General features: G+C 48.2%; 1 protein-coding gene across 5 annotated transcripts in view; it reads right to left on the bottom strand.

The window, feature by feature from the left end:
- The window catches only part of LOC141054331 (NXPE family member 3-like), a 175,716-nt gene that overhangs the window by 60,401 nt on the left and 88,420 nt on the right, over positions 1-26,895 (bottom strand). The window lies entirely within an intron of this gene.

Raw genomic sequence — 26,895 nt, 5'->3', positions numbered from 1 at the left:
GTACACATTCAAAATATATGTCTCAGGAGGCAGGCTCAGACGGTGTTAGGCCCAGTATGGATTGCACGTGATTGCACAAAGGTTAGAAAGGGTACCGTATCCCCGGATAACATGTATGGATAGCGTACACATTCAAAATATATGTCTCAGGAGGCAGGCTCAGACGGTGTTAGGCCCAGTATGGATTGCACGTGATTGCACAAAGGTTAGAAAGGGTACCGTATCCCCGGATAACATGTATGGATAGCGTACACATTCAAAATATATGTCTCAGGAGGCAGGCTCAGACGGTGTTAGGCCCAGTATGGATTGCACGTGATTGCACAAAGGTTAGAAAGGGTACCGTATCCCCGGATAACATGTATGGATAGCGTACACATTCAAAATATATGTCTCAGGAGGCAGGCTCAGACGGTGTTAGGCCCAGTATGGATTGCACGTGATTGCACAAAGGTTAGAAAGGGTACCGTATCCCCGGATAACATGTATGGATAGCGTACACATTCAAAATATATGTCTCAGGAGGCAGGCTCAGACGGTGTTAGGCCCAGTATGGATTGCACGTGATTGCACAAAGGTTAGAAAGGGTACCGTATCCCCGGATAACATGTATGGATAGCGTACACATTCAAAATATATGTCTCAGGAGGCAGGCTCAGACGGTGTTAGGCCCAGTATGGATTGCACGTGATTGCACAAAGGTTAGAAAGGGTACCGTATCCCCGGATAACATGTATGGATAGCGTACACATTCAAAATATATGTCTCAGGAGGCAGGCTCAGACGGTGTTAGGCCCAGTATGGATTGCACGTGATTGCACAAAGGTTAGAAAGGGTACCGTATCCCCGGATAACATGTATGGATAGCGTACACATTCAAAATATATGTCTCAGGAGGCAGGCTCAGACGGTGTTAGGCCCAGTATGGATTGCACGTGATTGCACAAAGGTTAGAAAGGGTACCGTATCCCCGGATAACATGTATGGATAGCGTACTCATTCAAAATATATGTCTCAGGAGGCAGGCTCAGACGGTGTCAGGCACAGTATGGATTGCACGTGATTGCACAAAGGTTAGAAAGGGTACCGTATCCCCGGATAACATGTATGGATAGCGTACACATTTAAAATATATGTCTCAGGAGGCAGGCTCAGACGGTGTCAGGCACAGTATGGATTGCACGTGATTGCACAAAGGTTAGAAAGGGTACCGTATCCCCGGATAACATGTATGGATAGCGTACACATTCAAAATATATGTCTCAGGAGGCAGGCTCAGACGGTGTTAGGCCCAGTATGGATTGGACGTGATTGCACAAAGGTTAGAAAGGGTACCGTATCCCCGGATAACATGTATGGATAGCGTACACATTCAAAATATATGTCTCAGGAGGCAGGCTCAGACGGTGTCAGGCACAGTATGGATTGCACGTGATTGCACAAAGGTTAGAAAGGGTACCGTATCCCCAGATAACATGTATGGATAGCGTACACATTCAAAATATATGTCTCAGGAGGCAGGCTCAGACGGTGTCAGGCACAGTATGGATTGCACGTGATTGCACAAAGGTTAGAAAGGGTACCGTATCCCCGGATAACATGTATGGATAGCGTACACATTCAAAATATATGTCTCAGGAGGCAGGCTCAGACGGTGTTAGGCCCAGTATGGATTGCACGTGATTGCACAAAGGTTAGAAAGGGTACCGTATCCCCGGATAACATGTATGGATAGCGTACACATTCAAAATATATGTCTCAGGAGGCAGGCTCAGACGGTGTTAGGCCCAGTATGGATTGCACGTGATTGCACAAAGGTTAGAAAGGGTACCGTATCCCCGGATAACATGTATGGATAGCGTACACATTCAAAATATATGTCTCAGGAGGCAGGCTCAGACGGTGTTAGGCCCAGTATGGATTGCACGTGATTGCACAAAGGTTAGAAAGGGTACCGTATCCCCGGATAACATATATGGATAGCGTACACATTCAAAATATATGTCTCAGGAGGCAGGCTCAGACGGTGTTAGGCCCAGTATGGATTGCACGTGATTGCACAAAGGTTAGAAAGGGTACCGTATCCCCGGATAACATGTATGGATAGCGTACACATTCAAAATATATGTCTCAGGAGGCAGGCTCAGACGGTGTTAGGCCCAGTATGGATTGCACGTGATTGCACAAAGGTTAGAAAGGGTACCGTATCCCCGGATAACATGTATGGATAGCGTACACATTCAAAATATATGTCTCAGGAGGCAGTCTCAGACGGTGTTAGGCCCAGTATGGATTGGACGTGATTGCACAAAGGTTAGAAAGGGTACCGTATCCCCGGATAACATGTATGGATAGCGTACACATTCAAAATATATGTCTCAGGAGGCAGGCTCAGACGGTGTCAGGCACAGTATGGATTTGACGGCCCAGATTACACAGCGGAGGAGCAGGGAGAGGTAAAGATTGCAAATGCTGGGGCCCTGCCCAAGCAAGGGGGGCCCACTCGTGGGCGTCGGTACTGGCACTGGGCCCCTCATAGTACAGCGGTGTGTCTGACGGCGGGTGTGCACCACCACCGTCAGAGACACTTGATTGCACTATGAGGGACCCTGTGCCAGTGCCCGCGCCCAAGAGTCGGCCTACCCACCTGTCCAGGGCAACGGCACTCGCACGGTGTCGTGCGCTAGGTGGTGACCCCGGCCATGGGGGGGAGGCAGCACAGTTAGGGAGTTTTAGAAAGTGGCATATGTTGATGTTGGACATTCAGCTGATGTAAAAGGCGAAATAGGTGAAGTACCAGGAACAGGTGGACCAAAGCAAGCCATTTTTCTGTCACCCTATGTGTCATCAGGGGAAGGTGGGACAAAATCCTTGGAAACCCATGCGTGGTTCATTTTAATGAAGGTTAGATCATCCACATTTTGGGTTGACAGACGGGTCCTTTTTTCTGTCAGGATTGATCCAGCTGCACTGAAGACTCTTTCCGATAGCACACTTGCAGCTGGGCAAGCGAGCTCCTGTAAGGCATATTGGGCCAATTCAGGCCAGGTGTCCAGTTTAGCGGCCCAATAGTCAAAGGGGAATGACCTGTGTGGGAGAACATCGATATGGGAGGAAAAGTAGTTTGTAACCATAGTTGACAACTGCTGTCTCCTGTCACTTTCCATCGATGCAGTATTACCAGTTGTGTGAGCGGTATTTGAAAAATCAGTCCACAACATTGTCATGAAACCCCTGTCTCCAACGCCACTTCTGCTGTGTGCACCATGAACACCTCTGCCAAGCTGCCCCCGGCCCGTACGGCTCGTGTGAGAACCATCACCGCTGCTGTGTGCTGGGAATGCCTCAAGCAACCGATTTACCAGAGTTGCTTGTTTATTAGCCAATATTAGGTCAAGGTTCTCCTGTGGCATGATGTTTTGTAATTTGCCTTTATAGCGTGGATCCAGGATGCTGGCCAACCAGTAGTCGTCATCGTTCATCATTTTGGCAATGCGGGGGTCCCTTTTTAGGATCCGCAAGGCATAATCTGACATGTGGGCCAATGTTCCCGGTGTCAATGATGCACTGCGAGTGCTGGGTGGAGGAGCACTTTCTGGCAAATCCACATCCCTCCAGTCACGCACAAACCCTGTACCAGACCTTGCCACGCCAACATTTTCACTTGCCCCACGAGATGCATCCTCCTCCCCTAAGTAATCATCCCCATCATCCTCCTCCTCCTCCTCTTCTTCCTCCACCTCGTCCAGGAGAGGTCCCTGAGCAGACAATGGCTGAATGTCATCAAGGATTCCCTCCTCCTCTTCCTCCTCATCAACATTGGCTGCAGACGCCTGCTCCTTAAGGTGCGTCAAAGTTTGCATGAGCAGACGCATAAGTGGGATGCTCATGCTTAGGATGGCGTCGTCTGCGCTTACCAGCCGTGTGCATTCCTCAAAACACTGAAGGACTTTACAAAGGTCTTTCAGCTTCGACCACTGCACGCCTGTCAACTCCATGTCTGCTCTCAAAGTGCCTGGCCGTGTATCCTCCCACAAATGCATTATGGCCTGCCTCTGCTTGCACAGCCGCTCCACCATGTGCAGGGTGGAGTTCCACCTTGTTGCAATGTCTATAATGAGGCGGTGGTTGGGAAGGTGGAGCAATCGCTGCAGCTTCTGCATACGAACGGAGTGTACAGGCGACCGGCGGATGTGCGCGCACAGTCTTCGCACCTTCTGGAGCAGGGCTGTTAACTCCGGATAATTTTTGAGGAAGCACTGCACCACCAGGTTCAAGGTGTGAGCCAAGCAAGGTATGTGGCTGAGTTTTGAAAGGGCTATGGCTGCCACAAAATTACGCCCGTTATCACTAACTACCTTGCCTGCCTCAAGATGTACACTGCCCAGCCATGACTCAGTTTGTCGCTTCAAGTACTCGGCCAGCACCTCGGCGGTGTGTCTGTCGCCAAAACACATCATCTGCAACACAGCCTGCTGACGCTTTCCACTAGCTGCTCGATAGGGGGACACATCGTGTGCAACAGTGGCAGCTGCAGATGGATTGCTCGTACGACTGCGCTCTGTGGACGAGCTTTCGCTTCTGGAGGAGGAGGAGGAGGAGGAGGGTCGAACGCCTACAGCCAACTGTTTCCTATACCGTGGGCTAGGCAGCACTGTCCCACCACCGCTGTCCCCTGCGGACCCTGCATCCACCACATTAACCCAGTGCGCAGTGATGGACACGTAACGGCCCTGGCCATGCCGACTGGACCATGCATCAGTTGTGAGGTGCACCTTTCCGCTCACTGACTGCTTGAGTGCATGGACAATGCGGTCTTTCACATGATGGTGGAGGGCTGGGATGGCTTTGCGAGAGAAGAAGTGGCAACTGGGTAGGTCATAGCGTGGTACTGCATAGGCCATGAGTTCGCGGAAAGCTGTGCTTTCCACCAACCGAAAGGGCATCATCTCAAACGAGATTAGTTTGGCAATGTGGGCGTTCAAACCCAGTGTACGCGGATGAGAGACTGAGTACTTTCTTGACCTACTCAGTGTCTGTGAGGGTGAGCTGGACTTGAGAGCTGCATATGGTGGAAGTAGGGGTGGACAGGGCGGACTGAGAGAGGGTTGATGATGGTGATGGAGTTGGTGTTCTTTCTGATGGCCTAGAATCAGTCTTTCATTGATATAACAGTGGGATTCCCTGACTGCTGTGGCCTTGCAACGACACCTCAACATTTGCTGCTGTGCTAACCGGTGGGCTTACAGTGGGGGAAACAATGTAGCGTTGCTGACTACCTTCGTTGTGATCAGTTGCACATGTGGCACTTGAGGTTTGGTGTTGTGTCCACGCTTGCAAGTGCATGCTGGTTAAATGTCTAAGCATGCAACTGGTATTCAAATTTTTCAGATTTTTCCCTCGGCTAAAGGTCTTTGCGCACTTCTTACAGATAACCTTGGCCTGATCATGAGGATTTTGTTCAAAAAAGTGCCACACTGCACTCTTCCTACTTTGGCAGACATTTTGCGGCCTAGCACGCTGTGATCTTTTGACCCTCTGGACAAGCTGTCCAGCAACTCTTTTGATGTTTGGAACCTGTCTTTGGAGTGCTCCGGGCCTGTCAGATAACAGCTGTTGCGATGTCGATGTCTGCTGTGGATGCTCCTCATCTGAGCTATTGGAAGCAGCACCCTCTTCCCCCAATGGATGCCAATCTGGGTCAACAACTGGGTCATCCATCACCTCCTCTTCTATGTCATGTGCACCTTTCTCTGTGTCACCGTGTATGGTGGTATAGTGTGCGGGAAGGGGCACCTGAGTCTCATCAGGGTCAAAATCTGGCTCTGTACACTGCGAGGACAATGTAGTGCTCTGAGTGAATGTACCAGCAGAATCATCCATCAGCGGCTGTGCATCAGTGCACTCCATGTCAGATTCATCTTGGCCTGGGTAATTCACCATTTGACTTGATAATCCAGGCATGGTATGTGAAAACAGCTCCATGGAGTAATCAGTAGTATGGCCTGCGTCATCCTTCAATCTTGGTTGTTGTGAAGGACACAAGGAAAGGTGTGGTTCATGAACATGAGCCTCCAATGACGACTCAGTGCTTTTACTTTTTACAACTGAAGAAGAGGAGGCGATAGAGCTGGAGGCTGAGTCAGCAATGTAAGACAAAACTTTTTCCTGATGCTCTGCCTTTAAAAGCGGTTTGCCAACTCCTAGAAAACTAAGCGTTCGAGGCCTTATGTAGACAGACGATGACGCAGGGTCAGCACCTCCTGCATTCGGTCCTATTTTGCTCTTGCCACTACCATCAGATCCACCACCAACACCATCATTACCAGCTGCCAACCCCCGCCCAATTCCACGGCCTCTTCCACCAGCCTTCCTCATTTTTGGTAGAAATGTAGACAAAATCCAACAAACTATATAGTAATGTAAAACAAGGTACAAGGTGTCTATAGGACAGGGGAGATTTAGAATTTCTGCACACACTTGTGGACAGTGGACACTTTTGGATTGTGTGAGGCCCACTGATATCTGAGCGCTATGTGACACGCTCGATGGCACAGCTGCCTGTGACCAAAGTGACGAGAGGATAATGGAGATTTTGAATCTCTGCGCACACTTTTGGACACTGGACACTTGTGGATTGTGTGAGGCCCACTGATATCTGAGCGCTATGTGACAGGCTCGATGGCACAGCTGCCTGTGACCAAAGTGACGAGAGGATAATGGAGATTTTGAATCTCTGCGCACACTTTTGGACACTGGACACTTGTGGATTGTGTGAGGCCCACTGATATCTGAGCGCTATGTGACACGCTCGATGGCACAGCTGCCTGTGACCAAAGTGACGAGAGGATAATGGAGATTTTGAATCTCTGCGCACACTTTTGGACACTGGACACTTGTGGATTGTGTGAGGCCCACTGATATCTGAGCGCTATGTGACACGCTCAATGGCACAGCTGCCTGTGACCAAAGTGACGAGAGGATAATGGAGATTTTGAATCTCTGCGCACACTTTTGGACACTGGACACTTGTGGATTGTGTGAGGCCCACTGATATCTGAGCGCTATGTGACACGCTCGATGGCACAGCTGCCTGTGACCAAAGTGACGAGAGGATAATGGAGATTTTGAATCTCTGCGCACACTTTTGGACACTGGACACTTGTGGATTGTGTGAGGCCCACTGATATCTGAGCGCTATGTGACACGCTCGATGGCACAGCTGCCTGTGACCAAAGTGACGAGAGGATAATGGAGATTTTGAATCTCTGCGCACACTTTTGGACACTGGACACTTGTGGATTGTGTGAGGCCCACTGATATCTGAGCGCTATGTGACACGCTCGATGGCACAGCTGCCTGTGACCAAAGTGACGAGAGGATAATGGAGATTTTGAATCTCTGCACACACTTTTGGACGCTGGACACTTGTGGATTGTGTGAGGCCCACTGATATCTGAGCGCTATGTGACACGCTCGATGGCACAGCTGTGACAAAAGTGACTAGAGGATAAGGGAGATTGGATTGCTTTTAAAAAATCAGTTTGCGGAGCAGTGGGTAAACAGCAATGCCAGCGTGTCAGGAAGCCTTAAAAGGCAGCCCAACAACCAACACCACTGATACACCACTATATAGCCTCCCCTTACACTGCACACACAGTGACTTGTGTGTTGTGCAGGCCAAATCGCTAGCAGCAGAAGCAGTTTTTTTGTCTTCTTCCCTGCCTAACGCTCTCCCTACAGAATCAGCAGCAACCTCTCCCTATACTAAGATCGGCAGAAGTAAGATGGCGGTCGGCATGCACGCCCTTTTATACCCCCTGTGACGCCCACCAAAGCAAGCCAATCACTTGCATGCCCTTCTGAAAGATGGTGGTGACCCGTGCCTAGGTCATCACGTTGCCCACAGTGTCCGTGGATCCTGATTGGCTGAAAAAGAGCGCAAAACAAACTTTTGAAACGCGACTTTGGCGCGTAAGTCGCCGACCTCGTGGCCGACCTCATCCTAGGGTCGGGTTTCGTTTCATGAAACCCGACTTTGCCAAAAGTCGGCGACTTTTGAATTTTTTCGACCCGTTTCGCTCAACTCTAGTCATCACTGCCACAAGGCAGGCCACCTCACAAGATTCTGTCCTTTAAACGAGTAATCCCTGGGGCAGAGGGCCAACCCCCAGGAGTAGGACCACAAGGCCCAAGGAACTGGCGAGCCAAGTATGTTGGAGGGCGACCGGTCCTCCCAGTGGTGATTGATGGCATCCCCATGAACGCTTTGCTGGACACTGGCTCTCAGGTGACCACTATGCCGTATATCCTTTACAAGCGGTATTGGGCTGACTCTGAACTTACCCGTGGCCCAAGTGATGAACTCACAGTAGTTGCCAGTAATGGTCAGTCTTTACCGCAAGTGGGATGTAAAGAAATTACTGTTAAAGTGGGTCGAGTAGAGTTAAAATCTCAAGGTCTGATAGTTGTGGATATTGATCGACAAGAATGTAACCCAATGATGACTCTTGGTACCAATGTGATTGAAAATTGTCTTTCCGAGGTTATTGTCTTGTTGCAACAGGTGGCTGAGACTGCTGGTTCCCGTGAACAACAAGTCCTGCGGAAGGAGATCAAGGCCCTGATGCAAAGACAGCAGGTAGAACTCTCTGGCGGAGAAATTGGCAGCGTCAGAGTGAGAGATTCTTTCCTAATTGCAATACCCCCCAGATGTGAAATATTGATTTGGTGTCGGGCAGCCATAGGTCTCAGAGGGAAAGACTACCAAGCAGTGGTAGAGCCAGTATACTCTGATAGCCGGCCCACTGTCCTGACAGCCAGAGGGGTAGTTAACATTCGCAAAGGAAGAGTACCTGTACGCCTCTTGAATTATGAGGAGGAGGAGGCCATAATACCTCGGTATGCCACAGTTGCCAAGCTGCTCACTGTCAATAACAATGCAATACGGGCAGCAGAGCCCTTGGTCTCATCTGACCAGGTGGAGGACAATGGCTCTGTAAAGCAACAGGAGGAGTGGTGTCAGCAGCTGCATGTGGGAACTGACTCCACCCCTTCATACCAAAAGAATGGGGTTTACCGAGTGACTCAGGAGTATGAGCGGGTATTCAGTAAACACCCTCTAGATTTTGGGAAAGCAAAAGGGGTTCAACACCATATCCCCACTGGAGACCATCCACCCATAAAAGAAAGGTACCGGCCTATACCCCCAACACAATACCAGTGTGCTAAAAGTATGTTGCGGGAAATGAAGGAAGCTGGGGTGATCAGAGACAGTTGTAGCCCCTGGGCAGCTCCAATAGTATTTGTGAAAAAGAAAGATGGTACCATGAGAATGTGCGTTGATTAAAGAAAAATTAACAACATTACACATAAGGATGCCTACCCATTACCCAGAATTGAAGAGTCATTATTCGCACTTAAAACTGCTAACTATTTTTCCACCTTGGCTCTCATTAGTGGGTATTGGCAGGTTCCCGTGGCAGAGGCAGACAAGGAGAAAACAGCATTTACCACCCCAATGGGTCTCTGTGTGTTCAACTACATGCCATTCGGGCTCTGCACCGCTCCAGGGACATTCCAACGGCTGATGGAGTGCTGTCTGGGACACAAGAACTTCGAGACAGTCCTGTTGTGCCTTGATGATGTCATTGTTTTCTCCAAGACTTATGAAGACCATCTGAAGCACCTGGCTGAGGTGTTTGAAGCCTTGTCCAACTTTGGCCTGAAGGTGAAGCCTTCCAAATGCCACCTCCTGAAGCCCAAGGTTCAGTACCTCGGTCATGTAGTGAGTGCAGAAGGTGTGGCACCGGATCCTGACAAAGTCACAGTCATCCGGGACTGGCAGAAGCCCAGCAACCTCCATGAAGTATGTCAATACCTTGGGCTGGTAGGCTACTACCGAAGGTTCATCAAAGGCTTCACTGAGATAGCCACTCCTATGCAAAATCTTCTGGTGGGTCAGCCCAAGAAGGCCAGAAAGCAGAGTGCTGCATTCGAATGGAATGAGGAGCTGGAGAGGTCCTTCCCTCGACTGAAGATGGCTCTCACAGGAGATGAAGTTCTGGCCTACCCAGATTATGACCAACCCTTTGTGTTGTATACTGATGCCAGCAACGTGGGACTTGGAGCAGTACTGTCACAGGTACAGAATGGCAAAGAAAGAGTGATCTCCTACGCCAGCAGGAAGCTTCGTCCCACTGAAAGGAACCCTGACAACTACATTTCCTTCAAGCTGGAGTTCCTTGCCATAGTCTGGGCTGTGACTGAAAGATTCAAGCATTACCTAGCTTCAGCCAAGTTTACCATCTTCATGGACAACAACCCGTTGACTCACTTGGAAACTGCCAAGCTAGGTGCACTGGAGCAGCGATGGATGGCTTGGCTGTCTAACTATGAATTCACCATCAAGTACAGAGCAGGGCACAAGAATGCCAATGCTGATGCACTGTCCAGAATGCCTAATCTGCAAGATGCAGGAGAAGACCCTGAGGCGCTAGAAGAAATCGAGTTACCTGCCTTCCACTGGCCAATTGCGGCCCAACGTGCCCAAGGAGTGAGAAACAGACGGTCTCTCCTGAAAGAGGCTACCCTAAATCCATTGCCTCACCATGACTGGGCAGAAACCCAGGATTGCGACCCCGCAGTCCGCCTGGTGAAGGAGCTACTGTCACAAACTGACTCACGCAGGATTCAGATTCTCCTGAAGAAACCCAGAAGTTGTGGAAGGAAAGAGGCAGACTGTTCATCTATGAAGGAAAGCTGTGTCGGAGGAGTATCAATGCCCGCACTCATGAGTTGGTCTGGCAGGTGGCAGTCCCAAAGAGAGAGGCATCAATGGTCCTGGAAGCATACCACAATGGAGCTGGACACTTCGGATGGAAGAAGTTGGAAGCCTTGCTCCGGGAGAGATTCAACTGGGCTGGTATAAGGAATGCTATTGAAAATTGGTGCCGGGAGTGTGGACAACGTAACTTGCACAGAAAGGACCGTAACAGCTAGCGAGCTCCTTTGCAGCCATTAATAACCAAGCAACCACTTGAGTTGGTTGCCCTGGACCATGTGAAGCTGGCCCCAAGCCGTTCCGGCTACATTTATGCTCTTACCATCGTTGACCACTACTCGAGATTCCTGGTAGTAGTGCCTGTCAAGGATCAAACAGCCAGGACAGCAGCCAGAGCATTCCAACAGCACTTTTGCCGACCACACGGTTACCCTGAGAGAGTGCTTACAGATCAAGGTCCAGCTTTCGAGGCAGAAGTGTTCCAGGAATTCTTTAACTTGTACGGTTGCAAGAAGATCAGGACAACCCCGTACCATCCACAGACCAATGGCATGTGTGAAAAGATGAACCAGGTAGTGATTGACCTACTGAAGACCTTGCCTTTGGACGAGAGGAATCTGTGGCCAGAAAAGTTGCCAGATCTGGTAGACCTCTACAACCACATTCCTGTGAATTCCACCAACTGCACTCCAGCCTACCTAATGAGAGCGAGGCCTGGTAAGCTGCCTATTGATTTGGATATGGGAGTCCTTACCCCTGAAGTAACATCCCCAGATGTTGACTCGGATGCAGAAAGGCAGCAACAGTATCGAAGGGTACAAGAGTGTGTGGAAAAGAGTCTAGCTCAGGCAAGACAAAAACAAGAGAAGAACTACAACCAAAATGCACCTGCAGTTCCCTTGTCACCAGGAGAACAAGTCCTCAAGAGGAAAAGAAGGCTGCATAAATTGGATGACCAATGGGAATCTGAACCCTACACCGTCTTACCATCGAACTTCGACAACACCAAAGTGTGCCTTATCAGTAAGGATGGATGTGAAACCTCAGCAGCAGTATCAAGGGATCATCTGAAACTGTGCCCTGACCAGTTAAAAGGAAGGATGGAAGAACAAAACAATCTTCAGCCTATTGAAGAAGAGGAAGTAAAGGTCAGCACTGTACTTGGTGAATTCCCTGCAAACTGGACAAGAATGGGTCCCGCCATTGTAGTTCCTGTCCTAACCTTTCCCCAGTCCTAACCTTTCCCCAGTATGGATACTAACGGTCCTGCATCAGAAACCAGAGGAATAGGAAACTGTAAATGCTCTATTCCCACATAATCCTCGGAGGCACAACAGCGACGGGTGAGCCAAGAGAGATAGAAGGCTACGGCTGTCTGCGATGCGAGTGGAGTGTGGATAACATCAGAAAGGAGGAACTCCAGTGTAACTCAGTACTGGGAGTACTTCATAGAGAGCGCTAGTAAGGAGACTGCGCAACCCATCTGTTAGAGTGATTCCTGATTTGCTTCCAGACTAACCAGCTCCTGTGCCATCTGTACTCAGGACCCTGGACTGCATTTGCCAAGTAAAGGTAAAGAAACTGCAAACTATTGTGTTCTTGCCTTCTTGCTGCAACCTCCCCGGCACTGCACCTTCCTTCGCAATACCCATCTACATTGCCCTGGGACAACCGCCCTGCCTGTGGAGGGTTATAACATCCTGGCTGCACCACACCATCTGTCCCAGCGGATCTGTCTGCAGCGTCGGCTTAACATCTTCATCGCCGAACACCACAGGTGGCGTCACGAATCATCTATTCATAAACTTCATTCCATCACTTCACTCCCTTACATGGACGCCCAGGGCCACGGACCAGGTCACCGCTACTGTGACACTTCCTTGTGAAATAGCGACCCGGTACTGAGTACCCCACTGCCCTGGCGGGCGATCCACAATTATTGATCGCTGAGGTCAGTTCCTCCACCTCATTCATTTTAGAAAAATCAGAGGGAGACTGTCAGAATCAATAGTAGAGGGATGCACGTTCTTGCAGTTGCAATTAAGTGTCTTAATATCGATATTTTTAGGAGGATGTCACAGTGATGGAGAAGGGCGAGAGTTGGATTTGGGTCACTAATAATATCTGTGATTTTACATATCACTAGTTATACTTTTTCCAAAAAAAAAGGAGAGAAACCTGTAGGGCCAGAATACATGTAACAGATTGTCCTTCTCCTTCCCACATCTCCAACATATGGGACTGGCTTCTGGGAAAGTAGAATGTAAGGGATTTGGGACCTTATACCACCGAGAAAGCAATTTATAATCGGCCTCATGAAGGTGAGAGCAAATGTATGATTTATGTGATAAGGTGAAGATACGCCACCACTGTTTCTTCAACAAATAGAGTCCCAAATCACCCTCCTGTTGGTTTGGAAAACAGGTGTTAGGTTGGTCTGGAGGCTCAATCAGCAAGGAACATGAGAAAGAAAGGGTGCCTCAAAGGTCCTGTGTCTGAGCATGCATATTCTAAAGTTGTCTTATCATTACTGTAGGAGGGTGAGTCCCGAAACAACGGCCCGCTGTGTATCCGACCCAAGCTGTCCCTAATCCCAATCCAAGCTGTCCCTAATCCCGATCCAAGCTGTCCCTAATCCCGATCCAAGCTGTCCCTAATCCCGATCCAAGCTGTCCCTAATCCTGATCCAAGCTGTCCCTAATCCTGACCCATGCTTTCCACGCACCATTCCTATACCAGTCCAGGATCCTAGACAAGTAGGAGGCAATGTAATAAGACCATGGCGCCATTTTATTGTAGACCAGCTTGGAAATCAATCCAGTACCAGATTTCAAACAGGAGGCAGATCACTGAAAAATCAGTGACCTATCCTTGAAACATGGGACGAAGGCAGAGGCTTTGTGGCAGGAGAAGAACCAGTGCAGTGTGCACAGTCGCGCCTTCATTTACCAAAATCTTATTAGCAGAAAACTTCAACTGTTGATTAAAGAAGAACAAAGTGGATTTTTTCACCAATATCAGTGTCAAATTAATCACCATTACACTCATGTCTTCACGTTACAATAGAGACAGCTTTTGACTCTGAATCTGTTGACTCCTGGCACAGATGAAACGCCACCGCTGATTGGGGGGCTTCAGATGACTGCTGCACCCAAACAGAAGAGAAAGCCAGGAGACCATTGAGGGACATTGAAGGCAGTATTGGCTAGCATCAGGGTCCCAAAAGTGAGAAGGTTTTTTTTGTTTTGGTAGCCCTGGAAGCTCTTTTTTCCCCGTTTATTAGTAGTGGACCTACCCTGTTTGTGAGCCTATGAGCAGTACCTGAATACAATGGGAACCTACACAAGATCTATACCGAAGAGAGAGTCCCGCGACCACCTTCCGGCCTCTTCATAAAAATCCATTCCCCAAAATGCACACACATATACACTCACTGGCCACTTTATTAGGTACACCTGTCCAACTGTGTGTTAAGACTTAATTTCTAATCAGCCAATCACATGGCGGCAACTCAGTGCATTTAGGCATGTAGACATGGTCAAGACAATCTCCTGCAGTTCAAACCGAGCATCAGTATGGGGAAGAAAGGTGATTTGAGTGCCTTTGAACGTGGCAAGATTGTTGGTGCCAGAAGGGCTGGTCTGAGTATTTCAGAAACTGCTGATCTACTGGGATTTTCACGCACAACCATCTCTAGGGTTTACAGAGAATGGTCCGAAAAAGAAAAAAAATCCAGTGAGCGGCAGTTCTGTGGCCGGAAATGCCTTGTTGATGCCAGAGGTCAGAGGAGAATGGGCATACTGGTTCGAGCTGATAGGAAGGCAACAGTGACTCAAATTGCCACCCGTTACAACCAAGGTAGGCAGAAGAGCATCTCTGAACGCACAGTGCGTCGAACTTTGAGGCAGATGGGCTACAGCAGCAGAAGACCACACTGGGTACCACTCCTCTCAGCTAAGAACAGGAAACTGAGGCTACAATTTGCACAAGCTCATCGAAATTGGACAGTAGAAGATTGGAAAAACGTTGCCTGGTCTGATGAGTCTCGATTTCTGCTGCGACATTCGGATGGTAGGGTCAGAATTTGGCGTAAACAACATGAAAGCATGGATCCATCCAGCCTTGTATCAACGGTTCAGGCTGGTGGTGGTGGTGTCATGGTGTGGGGAATTTTTTCTTGCCACTCTTTGGGCCCCTTGGTACCAATTGAGCATCGTTGCAACGCCACAGCCTACCTGAGTATTGTTGCTGACCATGTCCATCCCTTTATGACCACAATGTACCCAACATCTGATGGCTACTTTCAGCAGGATAATGCGCCATGTCATAAAGCTCGAATCATCTCAGACTGGTTTCTTGAACATGACAATGAGTTCACTGTACTCAAATGGCCTCCTCAGTCACCAGATCTCAATCCAATAGAGCATCTTTGGGATGTGGTGGAACGGGAGATTCGCATCAGGGATGTGCAGCCGACAAATCTGCGCCAACTGTGTGATGCCATCATGTCAATATGGTCCAAAATCTCTGAGGAATGCTTCCAGCACCTTGTTGAATCTCTGCCACGAAGAATTGAGGCAGTTCTGAAGGCAAAAGGGGGTCCAACCCCTTACTAGCATGGTGTACCTAATAAAGTGGCCAGTGAGTGTATATCTATATTATGTGCATACCTATATATTGGGTGCACATGTTGTGGTTGCTTATATTCTGTATCCGAGCAGGCGTCTATTTTTGTCTTGTTTTTTACTTGCATTGATGAATAAGCTCACCGGAAGGGGTCTTTTCCTTCCTATTTATCACATCTTCAGATCTCCTCGGCCCACAGATGAATTACAGCTGTCAGCTTTCTTCTTACATGTAAAACCACCATATGCATGACTTTATTCAGCGCTCCTGCAGGCAGCGAGGCGTCACCGTGCCTTTTCTAAGGGTATGTGCACACGTTGCGGATTTGGCCTTGTGGATTTGCAACAGTTTTCCATGCGGCGTATAGTACTATGAAAAACAAAATCCGCTGTGCAATGCTGCAGAAAATTCCACGCAGATTAGCAGCGGTTTATTTTCCGCAGCATGTCAATTCTTTGTGCTGAATCCGCAGCGTTTTTACACCTCTTTCATTATAGGGATCCGCAGGTGTAAAAACGCAGGTGACATCCGCAGGAAAATCTGCACTAAATCCGCCGTTAAAACGCAGGTTGCTTTACCTGCGGATTCAGAAAAATACGCGCGAAAAAAATCTGCAGCCAAATCCGCAACGTGTGCACATACCCTAAAAGAATAACAAAATATGTCTCCTCCCAACGATTGGTGTAGGATGGAGTGCAAGGCTGAATCGCGAACACCTAGACACTTTATCATAATGCAACACATAAGGGTATAGCAGAGACACATACCATATACTGTAATGTGCACAAATTATTGCACAAAAAATAATTAAAGAAAGCAGTGCCATCAATAATTCAGAATAACACCCCCTATACAAACAAACTGTCTATGTTCGGCACAAAGCAATCAAATAAACAAGAAGAAACTATTCCACATAGAATCCTAGAATGGTGAAGTTGGAAGGGACCTCCTGGGCCATCTGGTCCAACCCTCTGCTCAAAGCAGGATTCACTAAATCATCCCAGACAGAGAACTCATCACCTCACATGGCAGCCTGTTCCACTCATTGATCACCCTCACTGTCAAAAAGTTTTTTCTGATATCTAATCTGTGTCTCCTCCCATTTCCTTCTAGTCTTTCCTTGTGCAAATGAGAATAAAGATGATCCTTCTACAATGTGACAGCCCTTCAGATATTTGTAGACAGCTATTAAGTCTCCTCTCAGTCTTCTCTTTTGCAAGCTAAATGGATCGTTCACTAGGGCCGTGGGGTACTCGGTACCGGGAGGTCAGTTCTTAAAGGGGATGTCACGACAGCGGTGACCCGGTCCATAGCCCTGGGTTTCCAATTAAAGGGATAAAGTTTATAATAAAGTGTTCGTGACGCCACCTGTGGTGTTCGGTCAGGGGACCGACGCTTCTATGCAGATCCTCTGAGAAGGTGACAGGGCAGCAGAGATGGTTAAGCTCTACACAGGTAGAGGCAGGGCAGGTGATGCAGGAATGATTCTGAAGATGTAATACACCGGCCGCCGGGGGGGGAATAGCCTCATCAGCCACTCCAGTACTCACTGTGCTGGAGGCTGTTCCATCCCTGGTATGCTGCTCACTTTTGAGGTCCAAAAGACTGCAGGCAGAGGCTGGGACAATTTTTAACAGTTCAAATTTACTTTCCTTAGGGCACAGTACATCCAACACACCTTTAGAACTCGTGACACGGTACCAGCAATACATCTTCATCTATGGCAGGACAGCAATTCTTCAGACACACTTGAGTGGACCACACAATGACAACGGAACAGGGGACACGGTGTATGCAAGTGTTGGAGGAACGGCCCCCCTCGAGTGTCCGGGCCGGAACCAAAGGAGCCGTCATCCGGGTTCCGGGGGAAACTGTTTCCGGGGGACAGAATTCGGGGACAAACCATCCTGACAGACAGATGGGCTGGGGGAGGGACCAGTATAAAGGAGGCTGGGAATTCCCCAGACGATGAGTCAGCAGACCGGGACAGAGACTGCCGGAGAGCGTGGGAGCGACGGGAAGCTAGAGGGACTTACCAGTGTGAGAGAGGATGCTCACTGAGGACTCCAGAGGGACGGTGCCAAGGCGATCATCCGAGACTTGCTGCCCTGCTCCAGCCCGCGGCCCTAGTTCAACCTGCGGCTGCTGCCACCTCCTCTCAGCCTGTGGCTGCGGCCTACCCGCGGCTGCCTCTCCTCAGCCCGCGGCTGCGGTCTATTCCCCGCGGCTGCGGTCTGTTCCCCGCAACCCGCAGCCGCCCCGTTCTCGCCCGTGGCAAGTACCGTGCCGTCGGCGGCCACCACCATCCCGCTCCGGCCCGCAGCAGGGGCCGGGCCTCTGCTGACCGCGGACTCCCCGTCGCAGCCGTTAGCTGCGCAGGTGGCCTGTCATCCGCCACCGCACATTGCTGCTGCTGGCCCCAGTCCGGGGCTTGTGGCCCACCCATCCAAGGACTTTGCTGGGCCCTGTGGGGCCCAGTGTCGCCAGCGCGCTGGAGGGCGCAAAGACTCCATCAACGCCTCAGCAACTGGGCCCAGCAACTACTACGCCGAAAGACCACCAACCCGAATGGCGAGGGACGTCAGGACAGCAGCTAAGTTGACTTTTCCATTAAGGACCCGTAGTCGGCCAAACCACGGCTCTATAGTGACCGGCTATTGCCGGAAGTAGTAGTGTTCTACTCATCGGTGTTTGCATGTCTAGAGCCCCTGCGAGGGCAACACGTGTTACCCCCTTTTTGTGCTCAAGCCAAGACTGAGGAAAGTTCCCTCAGTCTTATAGAAATTATTTTAGAAAGCACCAGGTTGTCTTGCGACTCGTCACTGCATCGTGCGTACCTGCTAGTACCACACAGCATTTCAACCTCTCTTCCTGCAACTGAACTCAGCCCACGAAGATACCTGTCTACTAGGTCGTTCACTCCTCTGTAGTAATCCTGTCCATGCACTCCGCTAGTGGCCCACTCGACTACTTGGTCAGCTCCCACACACTGGCTGTTCTCTCCAAGGGACTCTTCTACACCCTGTCATAACAGCTCCCAGACTCCGGCTGTCATCTCCACAGGGACTCTCTCACTGACTATCCTGGCTTGACCGCTTTCATACTCAGGCTGACTACAACAGACTGGCTTCAGTGTCACTTCAGCTTCTATTCACATTCTGACTTGACTCCAGAGGCTCTCTTACTGGCCTCACTAGCACATTATCTCCCATTCTCTAGCTAACGGCTCTCTAGTGACTCTCTCCACTGGCTGCTGCTGTAGGCACAACACTGCACTCCACTGCTCAGGATGCCTGAAAGACTCTACTTCGCTTTGTGTCTCAATCAACCACGCTTGACAGCACTTCTGCCTCCACTCCAGTACTTGAGGCTACCCCCGGCTACACTGGACTAAAGCAGAAAATCTCTCTCCCCTAGTTCCCAGTTAAACAAGAGCAAGAGCAGTGAGGCTCTGGAATTCTCTTCCTGAGGAAGTGGTGATGGCCAACTCACTGAATGAATGTAAGAAAGGAATGGATGCTTTTCTTGTGAGTAACAGTATAGAAGGTTACGAATAACAGAATATTATAGGTAGATGGTTGACCCAGCTTAGGGAAAGGAACTTTTTTCCCTATGGAGAAACAATGCATAGGGAACAATATAATAAAGTAAAAAAAAATATATATATACCCCCAATAAATTCTTTTCTTTGTAAATTAAAAATAAAATAATAATAAAAGTACACATATTTAGTATCGCTGGTCCATAACGACCCGCCCTATAAAACTGTCCAACTAGTTAACCTCTTTAGTGAACCCCTAAAAAAAAAAAAAACCCACAACAAGGCAAAAAACAATGCTTTATCATACCACCGAACAAAGTGTGCAATAACGTGCAATTAAAAAGACAGATATAAATAACCATGGTACCGCTGAAAACATTATCTTGTCCCACAAAGAGCGAGCCACCACACAGCATCATGAGCCAAAAAAAATACAAAAGTTGTAGCTCACAGAATAAAGCGATGCAAAAATAATTATTTTTTATATAAAATTGTTTTTGTTGTATAAAAGCGGCAAAACATAAAAAAAAAAAAAAAAAAAAAAGATATAAATGAGGTATCACTGTAATCGTACCGACCTGAAGAATAAAACCGCTTTATCAATTTTACCGCACGCGGAATGGTGTAAACGCACCCCCCAAAAGAAATTCATGAAACGCTGGTTTTTGTTCATTCTGCGTCCCAAAAATCGGAATAAAAAGCTATCAAAAAATGTCACATGCCCGAAAATGGTACCAATAAAAACGTCAACTCGTCCCGCAAAAAATAAGATCTCATATGACTCTGTGCATCAAAATATGGAAAAATTATAGCTCTCAATATGTAGTGATGCAAAAACTATTTTTACAATAAAAAGCGTCTTTTAGCGTGCGACAGCTGCCAAACATAAAAACCGCCATAAATAGTAAATCAAACCCCCCGTTATCACCCCCTTAGTTAGGGAAAAAAAATAATAAAATTAAGAAATTTCCATTTTCCCATTAGGGCTAGGGTTAGGGCTGAGATTAGGGGTGTGTTGGGGTTAGGGGTGGAGTTAGAATTGGGGGCTTCCACTGTTTGGGCACATCAGGTGCTCTCCAAATGCAACATGGCGTCTGATCTCAATTCCAGCCAATTCTGCGTTGAAAGAGTCAAACGGTGCTCCTTCCCTTCCAAGCTCTGCCATGCGCCCAAACAGTGGTTTACCCCTACAATACAATATATATCAGCATACTCTGGACAAGTTTCAAAACAACTTTTGGGGGTCCAATTTCTTTGGTTACCCTTGGGAAAATAAAAAAAATTGGGGACTAAAAGATCATGTTTGTGGAAAAAATATGATTTTTTTATTTTCATGCCCGGGCGTTATAAACTTCTGCGAAGCACTTGGGGGTTCAAAGTGTTCACCACACATCTAGATAAGTTCCTTGGGGGGGTCTAGTTTCCAAAATGGGGTCACTTGTGGGGGGTTTCCACAGTTTAGGCACATCAGGGGCTCTCCAAAGGCAACATGACACGCAGACCATTCCATCAAAGTCTGCATTCCAAAATGTCACTACTTCCCTTCTGAGCCCCAACGTGTGCCCATACAGTAGTTTTCTCCCATATATGGGATATCAGCATACTCAGGACAAATTGGACAACAACTTTTGGAGTCCAATTTCTCTTTTGCCCTTGGGAAAATGAAAAAAATTGGGGACTAAAAGATCTCCATTCAATGTCAGCAAGCAGTTAATCCTGAATGCTTTCTATGTGTTTTCAACTCTGCAAGCTTATATCTGGTATATATTTTTTTTTTCAACTTACTCTGCTTGTTCCCTTATGTTGTGAGGTCAAGAAACTTTTCAAAGTGCTTTATGATCCATGTAGTGCTGGACATGTGTTTATTTGACCACAACACTTTATTGGGTCCTGGTGTCTCAATTTAGTGTGATTGATTAACGAGAAGAGAGAGAGCAAAAAAAAAAAATCTTAGCCTTAACCTCCTATATATTCAGACCTAGCTAAGGGGAGCATTTATGCAGGGGTGGCATTTATGCACATGTAATCGAAGTACATGTATCAAAGTACTACTGGCAGTTATAACATGGCAGTTAGACAGGGCAGGAGACAGGTAAGACATTTATATACATCTACTCCCTGTACATTAGGAGTACAACAAATATATACCATATGCATTTGTGTAATTTTTATCCTGGCCGCTGCATTCACACACATCCACTGCCCTGGCATGAACTCTCTACACTCCATCCATATCGGCTCCTCGCTCCTTTCCTCTCCTATGTATAGCACTCACGCTCTTTTCACATTGTTAAATTGCACAGATCCAGTCAGTCCAACCATTCAACATCAGAGACGCTCTCACAAATCACTTAACCATCTGCTCACTCTTTCTATCCTCCTTCTCCTAGTCGCTGGAGACATTGCTCCCAACCCTGGTCCCCCATGTTATAGAAAGTCAAACCCCCCGTCTGCTACACTTAGAAACCCCTCTAATCTTATTAATATTCCCTGCATGCCATCTGTCTCTCTTAATTGTGCACTTTGGAATTCGCGCTCAGTGTGTAACAAACTCTCCTTCATCCATGACTTTTTCCTTTCTAATTCTCTTACCCTCCTGGCTCTTACTGAAACCTGGATCCAGCAGTCAGACACTACCGCTGCTGCTGCTCTTTCATATGGGGGGCTACACTTCTCTCATACCCCAAGATCAGACAGTAGAGCAGGTGGAGGCGTTGGTCTGCTCCTATCACCAAAATGTACCTTTCAGGTTATCCCTCAAGTACCCTCACTAGTCTTCCCTTCTTTTGAGGTCCATGCCGTCAGACTCTACACCCCCTTCTCCATGCGAGTGGCGGTGGTGTATCGTCCTCCCGGCCCCTCCCATCAGTTCCTGGATCATTTTGCCACTTGGCTTCCACATTTTCTCTCCTGTGACATCCCTACCCTCATCATGGGAGATTTCAACATCCCCATTGCTCTTCCCCTCTCCCCATCTGCTACTCACCTTTTATCTCTAACCTCCTCATTTGGCCTTTCGCAGCTTACTAATTCTCCAACGCATGAAGACGGAAACTCCCTTGACTTGGTCTTCTCTCGGCTTTGTGCAGTGGATAATACGGAAACTCCCTTGACTTGGTCTTCTCTCGGCTTTGTGCAGTGGATAATTTTGCAAACTCCCCTCTCCTGCTCTCTGACCACAATCTTCTTTCATTCTCTATCAAGAACTGCCAGGCCGCTCAGGTCACCCCCACTGTCCAGACTTATAGAAACATACAGGCCATTAACACCCAGAAACTTATGCAGAACTTGCAGTCGTCATTGGCTCCTATCTCCTCCCTCTCATGTCCTGATTCTGCATTGAAGCATTAGAATGAAACACTTCAAAGTGCCCTGGATGAATTTGCACCCCCTATAAATACAACACCACGATGCAGACGGCGACAGCCCTGGCACACGGTGCAAACACGTTTCCTGCAGCGGTGCTCCAGGTGCGCCGAACGACTGTGGAGAAAATCCAATCTACACAAAGATTTCATCCATTATAAGTTTATGCTTAGAACATACAACACTGCCCTTCACCTCTCAAAACAAATCTATTTCAACACCCTCATCACCTCACTGTCCAATAACCCGAAACGTCTCTTTGACACTTTTCATTCTCTACTCAATCCAAGAGTACAGGCCCCAACCACAGAGCTCCGAGCTGACGATCTGGCCAATTACTTCAAAGAAAAAATTGACCAGATTCGACAGGAAATTATCTCCCAATCACCTCATACCATGCACTGTCCTCCCTCCCCCACTGCATCTAGCTCACTCTCTGATTTTGAACCCGTCACAGAAGAAGAAGTAAGCAGGCTCCTTGCATCTTCTCACCCAACTACTTGCACCAGTGACCCATTTCCGTCACATCTCCTCCAGTCCCTGTCCCCTGCTGTCACCCCTCACCTAACTAAAATATTTAACCTCTCTCTCTCTTCTGGTATTTTTCCCTCCTCATTTAAGCATGCCATCATACATCCACTACTTAAAAAACCATCCCTCGATCAAAACTGTGCCGCTAACTATAGACCTGTCTCTAATCTTCCCTTCATCTCTAAACTCCTGGAACTTCTGGTCCACTCCCGTCTTATCCGCTATCTCTCAGAAAACTCTGTTCTCGACCCTCTCCAATCCGGTTTCCGCTCTTTACACTCCACTGAAACTGCCCTCACCAAAGTCTCTAATGATCTGCTAACAGCTAAATCAAATGGTCATTACTCCATGCTAATTCTCTTGGATCTCTCTGCAGCATTCGACACTGTGGATCATCAGCTCCTCCTCACTATGCTCCGTTCCATTGGCCTCAAGGACACCGTTCTCTCCTGGTTCTCCTCCTATCTCTCCGACCGCTCCTTTACTGTATCTTTTGCCGGTTCCTCCTCCTCTCACCTTCCCCTTACTGTTGGGGTCCCCCAAGGATCAGTTCTAGGCCCCCTTCTCTTCTCCTTGTACACTGCCCCTATTGGTCAAACAATCAGTAAATTTGGTTTCCAGTACCATCTCTATGCTGATGACACCCAATTATACGCTTCTTCTCCTGACATCACGCCAGCCTTTCTAGAAAACACCGGCGATTGTCTAAACGCTGTGTCTAACATCATGTCCTCACTATATCTGAAACTGAACCTGTCAAAGACTGAACTCCTGGTGTTTCCTCCCTCTACTAATGTACCTATACCCGACATTGCCATTTCCGTGTGTGGTTCCACTATTACTCCCCAGCAACAGGCCCGCTGTCTTGGGGTCATACTTGATTCCGAGCTTTCCTTTGCCCCCCCACATTCGATCACTGGCTCGCTCTTGTCATCTGCACCTCAAAAACATTTCTAGAATTCGACCTTTTCTTACTTTTGACTCTGCAAAAACTCTTACTGTTTCTCTTATTCATTCTCGTCTGGACTATTGTAACTCTCTTCTAATCGGTCTCCCTCTTACCAAACTCTCCCCTCTCCAATCTGTCTTGAATGCTGCAGCCAGGATAATATTCCTCACCAATCGTTACACCGATGCCTCTACCTTGTTCCAGTCATTACACTGGCTACCCATCCATTCCAGAATTCAGTATAAACTTATTTCCCTCACCCACAAAGCCCTCCATGGCTCAGCACCACCCTACATCTCCTCCCTTGTTTCAGTATACCACCCTACCCACGCCCTCCGTTCTGCTGATGACCTGAGGTTAGCATCCTCAATAGTCAGAACCTCCCACTCCCGTCTCCAAGACTTTACACTCGCCGCGCCAATTCTTTGGAATGTACTTCCCAGGTCAATACGATTAGTCCCCAATCCCCAAAATTTTAAGCGTGCCCTGAAAACGCATTTATTCAGACTGGCCTATCGCCTCAACACATTAACCTAATCTATCCCTGTGTGGCACAGCCAAAAGTTTTACCATAACCAGATTTCCCGCATCATGTTCCCACATGCTTTATGCATCCATTAGCCCTCTGTGTCTGTACTGTTGCACACTTAACATTATGGCTGGTCCATACAATCAGGGCAATTGTTACCACCCACCTTTCGTGTCTACCTCTTTCCTCATAGACTGTAAGCTTGCGAGCAGGGCCCTCTTTCCTCTTGGTATTTGTTATAATCTACTGTATGTGATTATTGTTATGCTGTAATGTCTATTGTCTGTACAAATCCCCTCTGAAATGTAAAGTGCTGCGGAATATGTCGGCGCTATAAAAAAAATAAAATTTATTATTATTATCATGTTTGCGGAAAAAATATGATTTTTTTAAATTTTCACCCCCGGGTGTTATAAACTTCTACGAAGCACTTGGGGGTTCAAAGTGCTCACCACACATCTAGGTAAGTTCCTTGGGGGGTCTAGTTTCCAAAATGGTGTCATTTGTGGGGGGTTTCCACTGTTTAGGCACATCAGGTGCTCTCCAAACGCGACATGGCGTCTGATCTTAATCCCAGCTGAAATAGTCAAATGGCGCTGCTTCCCTTCTGAGCTCTGCCATGCGCCCAACTAGTGGTTTACCCCCACATATGGGGTATCAGCGTACTCAGGACAAATTGCACAATAACTTTCAGTGTCCTGTTACCCTTGGGAAAATAAAAATTTGGGGTGAAAAGATCATTTTTGTGGAAAAAAAAAATATGATTTTTTAATTGTACAGCTGTACGTTATAAACTTCTGTGAAGTCCTTGGGGGTTCAAAGCTCTCCCCACATGTTAGGGTTGCTGATCGCACTAAATATAAAATATAATAAAGTGCGATCACAACCCGGAGTCCACCGTGCAGAGATGGAATGCTGCTGCTCGGTAATGGTGGAGAACTAAATCAACACCGGCGGGTGACCACTGACCCGGTGTATAAGAGGCGAACCCTGTTACTTCACAGGGCCGCTGTAACCTAAGATGAACACAAGTGATGCGGTCACAGGACTCAGCCCCAAGGACATGGGGATTGAGTCCTTCTAGACCCACTAATGTGGCGCCAGGGAAAGACGCTATGGATGCTGTGCCCTGTTAGCTGTCACAGGGTGCAGCAGAAAGACGCATACCGCACTAGGTATGTACAGCGCAGCTCTGGCGGACGCCACTAGCCAGCCTAAACTTAGGACAGGAAAGCGCTTTAGTTGCGCACAGCGCCGCTCAAATGGGAGCTGCTGTACACTCAGTACGGTAGCGCCTTAGGTAGGATGGCACCATATGGCGCTCAGAGGTGTTGTGACCTGGGAGTACTGTGGCCCTAGACTCAGCCACTACAAGGCACTGACTCTGACTCTAAAAACCCTAAACCATATGTATCCAAGGGAGGGGAGTCTTAATGAGTCAGTCACCAGATACATGCATCCATCATCACTCACACACACACAATACCATAAGAGTCTATATTAGTGCATGGCCGTGCGGCCATGTGGCTCTTTTATAGCAGCGTCCTTCCGGGACCTTCCTAGTAGTCCAGTGGGAGAAGCAATAGGACATGAGCATGTGACCTCAGACCTCCAATGAGAGGTCTTCCCATGGGCATGCTCAATGAACTGAAAGAAGAACTTAGTCCCAGGAGCTGCTCGCTGTTGGCTATTGCAGGTTACTATAGCTGAACCTTTATTAGCAGCAGTAACCAAGCCAACAGTAGTAAACTGAGCAAGGTGCCGAGAACGACGTCTTTGTTGAGCAGGCTCCTCTGCGGCCGGAGAGGAATGGGAGACCGCAAGGCTCGGGGTTCCTGCTGTGCAGAGGCAGTAACCTGATGCCTAAAGGCCCCATCACACACAGCTAGTGAGATTGCTGATTTTGTGACGCCACAGCGATCTCGCCAGCGAGATCACTGTATGTGACTGGGATCGCTGATCGGCCTGGGCCATTTTTTGATCGCTGGTCTCCCGCTGGCCAGCACCTATCGCATCTGGCAGCGAGAGACCAGCGATCAGCGACGCTGGTCTCTAATGTAAACATTGGGTATCCATGAGCCGTGGCTCCTGGATACCCGATGTTTATATTAGAAACCAGCTTGCTCGCTGGTCCTGATCGCTGGAGGGGCTGTCTATGTGACAGCCCACCAGCGATCAGCCTAACGATGTCCCAGCGATCCCATCCATGTCGGATCGTTGGTGGGATCGCTGGGACATCGTTATGTGTAACAGGGCCTTAACACCACATATCTAGATAAGTTCCTTGGGGGGGGGTCTAGTTTCCAAAATGGGTTCACTTTTGGGGTGTTTCCACTGTTTAGGCACATCAGGGGCTCTCTAAACGTCACATGGCATCCGATCTCAATTCCATCCAATTTTGTGTTGAAAAAAATCAAACGGCGCTCCTTCCCTTCTGAGCTCTGCCATGCGCCAAAACAGTGATTACTCTGAAAAAAAAAAAAAAATCAGGTATCAGCGTACTCAGGACAAATTGCACAATAACTTTTGCAGTCCAATTTCTCCTGTTACCCTTGGTAAAAATGAAAAAA

This window comes from Dendrobates tinctorius, unplaced genomic scaffold (assembly GCF_039654945.1).
Source record: "Dendrobates tinctorius isolate UK_male_01 unplaced genomic scaffold, ASM3965494v1 ptg000178l, whole genome shotgun sequence".
Classification (NCBI taxonomy): domain Eukaryota; kingdom Metazoa; phylum Chordata; class Amphibia; order Anura; family Dendrobatidae; genus Dendrobates; species Dendrobates tinctorius.
This window is presented reverse-complemented; position numbering and strand designations above follow the sequence as displayed.